Source organism: Rhinolophus sinicus, chromosome 7, assembly GCF_057876585.1.
Source record: "Rhinolophus sinicus isolate RSI-liver-muscle chromosome 7, RSI-T2T, whole genome shotgun sequence".
Lineage (NCBI taxonomy): Eukaryota > Metazoa > Chordata > Mammalia > Chiroptera > Rhinolophidae > Rhinolophus > Rhinolophus sinicus.
The window spans coordinates 35,914,493-35,924,207 of record NC_142507.1 but is presented as its reverse complement, the minus strand read 5'-3'; positions in this window follow the sequence as shown (position 1 = coordinate 35,924,207).

Genomic DNA, 9,715 nt, shown 5'->3' with positions numbered 1-9,715 from the left:
CAGGATGTTTCTATGTAAACTTAATTTTAGAAAAATACACAGGTAACAATATAATAAAATAATAGAAATATTTTATAATAAAGGAAACATAACCATTGTATGCATAATACATAACAATCTATGGGACTACATATCAATCGCTTAGATTGTACATACAGGTAAAATCACTTTAACTGCTTTGCCTGAGTTGATTGGTTGGTTGTTTCAAATTCCCTAGCAATTCAGTTAAATCAATTGGACCATTATATAATATGAAACTGACAGGTTGTTTTACTGAACTGACTCACTGAGTCAATAAAAAATGGTTGTACTGATTGTAAATGGAGCCATAAAACAATCTGGGAATAACAGTCTTGTCTTGTGTACTATGGGTTCTGAAGTGCACTAAGAAAACATTTGTGAATCTTTTCATTTTCTCTAATGTTTTCACCAAGGGACTTGGAAGTTACAACAGTATTAAAACTCCTTAGATCTATTTGTCTTTGTTATATGAGGAAAGACAGTCATGACTGCAAATAGTCTATGGTATGCCTTGTTTGCACAATAGTACAGAGTGAGTAAATCACAAATAGAATTTAGAATAATCCCGTTTGCATCAAAAACACAACACTCATATTTACTAAGTTAAATATACACTAGTAAGAAACTGACCTAATATTTACCCAATGACCACTGCAAAGCTGAAATAGAAACCTCAATTGACATTCAATAAATAGATTAGGACTTTCATGCTCGATTCACAAAGTATATATAGCACTTATTGTTATTAAAATGTCAGTAAGCATTACAGTACCAACAGGCTTGCTTAAAACTTCTTCCTAATGGCAAGAATTGAAGTTTTTGCTTAGAATGTAATTTTGTGGATTAAGAGATTGACAAAGATTAACTTGGAAAAACAGCAGAGTTTCTTTGAAATATTGTAGTTTAAAATGGCATTGACAGTTGCAACTTCACTATTCTAGTTTCTTTCCTAACTCTGCATGTTTTGGTTAAGAAATAAACAATACAGGCTGAACTGACCGTTAGAAAGGAAATAATAGTCTAAGATGGAGCCAGTGATAAGGTAAACTACAATTGAAATGTGATGCCTCACAGACGCATAATTTTAGAGCTAGACATACTTTAACAGCCAGCTAATACACCCCCTAATTTTGCAGGTATTCCAGAAAGTCAATCGACTTCACAGAGATGAGATAAAAGCCCATCTAAGCAGATCTATTGTTAGTTCTGTCTTATCTGTTAGGTCATCAAATTTGTGGACACTGTTATTTCCTCCTTTGGCTGCTCAATATGATTTTTAAAGGTGAAAGACACTGGCTGTGGCTGACAGCAAGGCCTCTTCCTCTACATTGTGGGGTTGACACTCTCTCCCTGTCCTAAGAGATTTTGCGGGGAGAAATCCACTGCTCTCTACCACTGTAGATCTTGTGCTTCAGGGACAAACTAAGTGGCTTATGCTTAAAACAACCTCCTGAAGGTCTTAGATAGAAAGGGCAGTTTAGGGTCATGGTTAAGAGCACATTTTGTTGTGAGTCACACTGACTGTTGTGTGAGATTGTATAAGCGATTTCACTTCTCCAAGCCTTACTTTTCTTCATCTGAAAAAAAAAAAATGTAATAATTGTTTTGGTCACATGATATCAAATAAAGACCAATCACCTGTAAAGTACTTGACACAGTATCTGTCAGAAAATATCCATTGTTATTACATAATCAAATAGAAGTGCCCATTCCTTATATTTGTTTTTCCTGGAAGAGCACTCAGATCTGGTAGCCCTTTATTCTACTCATGGTTCACAATGGAAATAATATTTTTGTAGCTTACACAGTTGTTGAGGCAACCATGTTTTCGCACATCAAATGTAAAAACATTTTATGAGAATACTACGGTGTGACTCGAGTTCTCTTTCAGATTTATCCCCAGGCTTCTCAAAGGGTTACGGGCTTGAAAATGTAACACCAATGATGCTTCAAAGCCAGTGTGCTGATGATAGCAGTGACCCTTAAGTATCTGGAACTGGTGAGCTGGCTTTCTCCATCTCTTCGTCACTCTTTACAGCCCTTTTGTTTTTCTTCAGACAAGCTGGATTCAAAGGACTGGGAGCCATGTGCCCAGTTGATAACAACTCTTGAATGATCACTGTAGCAGTTGAAACAGGGAGAATGAGGTAGTAAGAGATAAAAGTTTGAGAATGACTGAATCAATTAAATGTTAAGTGTCTCTTTGCTCCTTGTACTAGAACCGGAGAAATGTATGTTGAAACAGTATTTTATTTTCATCTTATTTATTTTTAAAGATCTTTTGATGAGTGAATTATTAAATTAATGAATGAAGGTAGGGAAGATGGAACAGATTTATTCTTTTCTCTGAGATTTGTTTGGACATGCTGCAAATTAAATGGCTCTCTGTCTTCAAAAAGAGTGTTTTTCCCGCACAGTGTGCCTCTCTTTCACTCCTGTGTTATACGTGACACAAAACACAATTAGTCTTTTAGTTGGGCTCTGCATTTTTCCGATCTTCTAACAACTGGGTGTCAGATATCTCAATGTATAACCACCCACTCACAACAAGATTATACATTTGACTCTTTGTTATCTACTTTTATGCACAATTTCTGAAAGTTAAAAGGAATACATTAACTTTGCAAGTCTGTGACAAAGTTTCTTTCTTTATCTGATTATTTATAACATTTCTGTATTATACAATTAACCCCATCAAGGAGAAGACCACTTTATCCTAAAAGGAGGACACTGAATGTTACATAGCATATAGTCATATTTGCTCTAGACTAAATATTATAATAGTGTCTAATAGCAAGCTTTAAAATAGAGTAAATCTATCTGAATGTAATGTAAACACAAACCCAAAATGCAAAACCCTATATAACATTTTCATTTAAAATTCTCATATTTTAATGAGCTCAAGTGTAAGTTTCCCTCTAAGTGGCATTTCATTGTTAACATTCCTGTGTCCATACTTTGTAGAAATGTGTAGACTGGTGAATGTTTATGATCAGAGATAATATTTATCTGTTTCACCATCAACTTCATCACTGATGAGAGTGCCTGGTATCAATAGATACTAAAAGGATACTTACTATTGAATAAAACTACAAAAATCATAAACTGGAACATGGAGATTAATGCATATTTTAAATAACAATAATAGCTACAATGTTTGGAGTAGTCTTGATACTCCAGGCTGCTTCATGTACATTAATCTTTGCAAATTCATAAATACATAATAATGTGATTTCATGATAATTTTAAGGAAAAGCAAATTTTAAAACATCTTTTCAATTTTCAATTTAAAAATAATTTAACATAATTAGTATAGGGAGGCAGAGGCTATATCAGTTTTATGCAGCACCTGTCCACTTCTCAATATGCCACCCTCACCTCTCAATATACTACAGCAGTTGTCTCATAGGGCACCTCTCTAAAAAATGAGTAAGAACCTATCTCTTCTCTGCTTAGAACTCTCCAACGATTCACCTTTTATCTAACAATAAAACCTAAAGTGCTTACTTTGGCTTGCAAAGCCCCCCATGGTCAGCCACCTATGACCTCTCCAATCTCATCCCCAGCACTACTCCCCTCTTTCACTCACTGTGCTCCAGCCATACTGGTTTCCCCATTGTTCTCAAAGAACAATGTAGCCTCCAGATTTGTGAGAAAATAAATTTCTGTTGTTTAATCTATCCAGTCTGTGGTATTTTGTTATTGCTGCCCTAGTAAACTGATATATTATTTTTATAGAAAAGAAAAAACTAAAACATGCTGACACTCAGAAAAATTAGTTAATATGCCCAAGGTCCCACAGATAAATGACTGATTCAAATCCAGATCTTAACCTCAGAGCCCTCACTCTTAACCATTAGTTAAGAGAGTGACTACTTCTCTTATCTGCCTAACTAGATGTTAGGTACTCCTGAGGATTAGATCATATTCAGCATACTAAGTGGTCAATAATTAATGAATGGTGATACAGTTATTGATCGGTCTCTTCAGGGATTGTCAAACGAATTAATACCTAAGTTTACCAGGCCTTAGAAGGAAATAATTTCTCTATGTTTAAAGGGGAAAACAAACATGGGCCTTTATTTCTTGAGTGACACAAATCTGTGAGAATATTTTTGAGAAATTTTTTACTTTATGAGGCAAATCTTGAAAACTTCCACTGACTTAGCAGCTCAAGCTGGCCCCTGTGCTGAAACTGAGGCTTACCTGCCTGACAACAATGTAAAAAGTGAGCACAGACTGCCCCGGAGTCTCTGAACCATTTCAGGAGTAGGGTGGTCAGTGCTCTCTTCACCTCAGAGCAGGACAACTTGACACATTTTTCTTCCTTCTGAGGAAAGGGTTCTGTTTAGGAGATTTGGGAAATGTTTCCTTAGAAAACTCTTCAGCTTAATAATGGTTAGGCTGTAACTGACTCAAATGGATAGAAAGCAGCTAAAGAAGAGAAGCATCTTCACTCAGAAAGTAAATGTAGAAAGTCATCAATACAAAGTGGGAAGGAGGGAAAATTTATATCAGAAAAAACAAATTAGGCATTATCCCTCCCTAAATTGTTATATGTCATACATATAATATATAATATGTAAATCTATGAATATGTATTTCCCAGATACTGGAGACTTTTAATTTCTAATTAAGCTTCTCCTTCCCTGCCTCATACAGGTACATCAAGATGATAAGTAAAAATTGCTTTAAAAATTATAACAATACTAAAGTTTTAAATTTAATTTAATTTTACATAGAAATCAAGTTTCTCAATTTTAGAAGCATTTTTTGTTTTTGTTTTTTGGATGAGTATTTTGCACTGAACCTGTGCTGAAGAATAAGAACCAAAGGTACCATAGCAGAGCGCTCCTGTATATAGCCAGAGAATTCTAGGTAAAGAAACTTCTCACCTCTTTCCTCCCACTAGCCAGTCAGTTACTTGATGTAAGTAAGGTAGGTGGCATTCAGTGTTTGTATATTATGTTCAGTAAAGGTAGCAAGATACTGTATATTGGGAAGGAAGTTATTGAAAAGAAGAAAGAAGATTCACTTAAAACAATATTTGGTTAAGGAGATGAGAGTAGGGAGAGAAGAGATGAACAACTCTAATTCTGACTCTGTTTTCAAATAACTGAGACCAGGACCCACTATATAATTTGTGGGGCCCAGTGCAAAACGAAAATCTGAGGCCCCTTGTTCAAAAAGTATAGACTTCCAAGATAGTGACAGCAAAGCATTAAACAAGTGTTGGACCCTTCTAAGCACAGGATCCGGTGTGACGGCATAGGTCACACGCTGTGACTCTAGTGCTGAGTAAGGGCCCACAATTTCTTTGTAAACTCAGGGACTGACTAAGTTAGGTTATCTCCATAGTCACTTACAGCTTTTAGGAGTCTATGTTATGAATATAAAATACTTTATGTTTCTCAGATGAAAAGATTTTAATTCACTTGTTAGAGCAGAGTTTTGTGAACTTTTTTCTCTGAAAGGAATTACTTACCAAAAAAATGTCTAGTATTTGTAGCCTTGTCTTAGAAGGAAAAATACTGACCCCCTAAATGAAAGTCTTCATGATGTTCATCACGTATCTCTAAAGGAGCACTCAACTAATCTTATATGTTAGAGAAAAAGGATCAGCATAAGACCTTTGTGAAAAAAGAAAATGAAGCTATTACGTATTTTTGATCTTAAAGTTTAGAAGTGGATAATTATAGTTCTTTGGCTTTCATTTTCCATTTTAGCCCTTTAAAGTTCACTGAAAAATGTAAATGATACCATCAAGCCATCTTGAGCTCTTTGATATAATAATTAAACAAAAAGTTTTTCCTCCAAAATATATTGATTTTAGTACAATTTTCCCTTTCTTGAAATGTTAGAATCTGAATTCCTTAATGTGGGAGGTATTCCAATATAACAAAAATATATAGGAACATGAAACACCAAGATAAGGAATGAGTGTAAGAAAGGAAGAAAATAAAGAGGGAAACAGGAAGGTGGAAACGAAAAGTGAGAGTTACTGTGATGTTACTCTAAGGAATATCCTATTTTATAATAAAGAATTTCCAAAAGCAAAATTAAGTTTCTACAAGGATAATTTAGAAGAAACAAACAATGAAGAAAGAATCTACAAGTTCTGCAAAAGTGGCTCTGGACCAGGTGTGAAGTCTGAGATCAGGCTTGATGACATCTCATGATACTTAGTCTGCAGTTCATTGCAGTGGACTCACGATGATGAGAAATGGAATTTTTAGACTGTCCACCCAAGGTTCTGACTCATTGCTCATGCAACTAGTTATGCATCCCATGTCTATTTTTTTCCTTTTTCTTAGTAATGGAACACTGATTTTATTCAGTGGAAGCTGTATACAAATAAATATTAAATTCTCCAGTTTTCCTTGAAGCTAGTTATGATATGTAACTAGCCATTGACTTGTAGTAAATTTTGGCCATTGAGATATAAGCAAAGCTACATATTCCAATTAGCACTGATTTCCTAATTGCCAGGTTAAGTAGGTCCATCCCTTGTATGTTGCCTCTGAAGAAATTCACTTCTGTTTATTTTATTTATCCTGAAACTGTCCTTAGCTTTCAAAAGAAAATTCTGTTTTTCCCCTAACATTTTAGCAACTCCTTTCAAATCTCTACTGCCATCACTTTGAAAGTTCAGTAATCTCTAATCTGTACTACTTAATAAGCAAATTCTTATTAACCTCCCAGCCTCTGATTCAAATGTAATTTCAGTTTGTTACGCACAGGATAACTATATTTTCTCTAATGCTTTGAAGTAGCACAAAATAGGAGAATATGAGGCAGAGAATTACAGAATAATAATTATTATTGTGACTATATTATTACTGTGACTGTATTATTCCCAGGATGATGTAGACAAGCAGACTTCAGGAACAGTGGGACATGACATCATAATAAACCTTTAAACTCATGCATATGAGGTCAGACAATTAAGTTCATGAACTTGTTGCAACACTGTTGCTAACCTTTTTTGATATCAGATGGATTATTCATTATGAATTCGTACCAATTGGATAAAGAGTTAACCAAGTTTACTATTTGGAACTGCTCAAAAGGCTACATGAAAAAGTTAGACGACCTGAACTTTTTGCCATCAATTCATGGCTCTTGCATCACGACAATGCATCAACTCACGTGACACTGTTTGGGAGGGAGTTTTTAGCCAGTAAACAAATAACTGTATTGGCCCCCAATGATTGCTTTCTTTACCCGAAGATAAAGGAAATATTGAAAGGAAGACATTTTGATGACATTCAGGACATCAAGGGTAATACGGGGACAGCTCTGATAGCCATTCCACAAAAAGAGTTCCAAAATTGCTTTGAAGGGTGGACTAGGTGCTGGGGTCAGTGCATAGCTTCCCAAGGGGAGTGCTTCTAAGGTGACCATAGTGATATTCAGCAATGAGGTATGGAGCACTTTTTCTAGGATGAGTTCGCGAACTTAATTGTCACACCTTGTATATGGTCTATTAATTTTTGACAAAGGAGCCAAGAAAATACAACCAGAAAGGGACAGTCTCTTCAATAAGTGGTATTGGGAACACTGGACAACCATGTGCAAAAGAGTGAAACTGGACCCCTACCTTATACCACACACAAAAATCAACTCAAAATGGATTAAAGACTTGAAGGTAAAACCTGAAACAGTAAAATTCCTGGTGAAAATGTAAAGGTACATTCATTGACATTGGTCTTGGCAATGATTTTTTGGAGCAGACATCAAAGAAGAAACAAATAAGTGGGATTATATCAAGCTAAAAAGCTTCTGCACAGCAAAGGAAACCATAACAAAATGAAAAGGCAACCTATGGAATAGGAGACATTTGCAAACCACATATCTGATAACAGGTTAATATCCAAAAAATATAAGGTACTCATACAACTTGAACTCAGTCAAGTTCTTATAATTTACTTGTTCACAATTTAAAAAAAATCTCATTAAGTTAAACATCTTATCTTGGGACACCTTTTCTCTCATTCACTATACTCTAGACATCTGCCTTTCATGTCTTCCTGTGCATCAAGCTTTTTTTTCCACCTCAGGACCTTTGCAGGTGCGGTTTCACTTAGCTCCAATCTACTTCGTTTTGTATGTTTGGTTAATTCGTATTTTCTAGGTCCTCAGTAGTCCTTCCATGTTTACTCAGTTTAAAATAGATGCTTCATGTTATTCTCTGTTAGTGGTCTCACTACATTACAGCTTTGTCACAACTTGTAATTATGCATTGTTATTGAAAACTATGTCCCCTCAAAGACAGTATGTTGAAGTCCTAACCCCCAGTATTTCATAATGTGCCCTTATTTTAAAACAGGGTCTTTACAGAGGTAATCATGTTAAAATGAGGTCACGGGTAGGCCCTAATCCATTATGATTAGTGTCCTTGTGAAAAGAGGAAATATGGACACAAAGACAGACAGACACTCATAGAAGGAAGATGATGTGAATACACATAGGGAGAAGACAGCCATGTGACTGGAGTGATGCATTACAAATCAAGGAACACCAAGGATTGCCAGCAAACCCAAGAAGCTAGAAGAGCATCAAGGAGTCATCAAGGAGAAGATGGTCCTGTTGGTACTTTGATTTCAGACTTCTAGCCTCCAAAACTGAGACAATTCTGTTGTTTTAAGCCACCTACCTAGTTTTGGTTCTTTATTATGGCAGTCCTCGAGATGAATGCATGCATTAAGTGAACTTTATTTACTATTTAGGTATGATGCCTGTCTCCTCATGAGACCTTTAGCTTACTGAGGCAGGTTATGTTTATTTTATTTACCATTATTGTTTACAGCAGCACAGATGATGGTGTCTGGCACCTATTAGCAGTGTAATATTTGTGGAATTAGTGAATTACTGCATGAGTGGATGCATGGATGGTGATATTTGAATGTAAAGAGTTTTAAAAGATTTTAGAATCTCTGATTGTTCAAATAAACCACTTAAAAGCAATAATAATTTAATCTTAAAATCAGTATTCATAATACTTCAAGTAAGAAGAGAAAATCTTTTATGCATAATTACCAAATGCCTCATTTAACCAGCTCTGATAAGCTATTTAAATTGCATGTTCTTAGATGATTTGCCTTAAAATAAGAAAGCATTGTTCTTCTGATCTTACCAAAAGATCAGATCTTACCTAACTCACATTTTAGAATAAAAAAATACAAGCTATCTCTTCAATTTCCATGACTTACATTAAGAGAAATATAAACAGGAACTGTGGAAGTTCAATTTTTCCCTTTGGAACAGATGTAATTATGGCCTTAAACAGTTATACCAGCTAATGTGGTCACACACACACACACACACACACACACACACACACACACACACACACAGTTGTCCCATTTGAAAGGATCTCATTGTCCAATAACCTTACGAACACGAACAGAAATACATTTTCCAAGCTGAGGGAATTGTAATGCATGAGAAGAAGGGAGGACGATAAACAGTAGTGGGCGTGCAGTTGGCTTTATATTCCAGTGATTTCTAATTCATGTGTTTCCACTAATTACTACACATTCACACACCATACCTGCACATACAGACCCGTGTACATAAATATTAACTTAAATATGTACCTATATCTATATATACTGACACATACGCATCATATTCTGAATCTTACTTAATATATCTTAGTAAATAACCGTTAGCTTATTTTAGCTCTGAATTC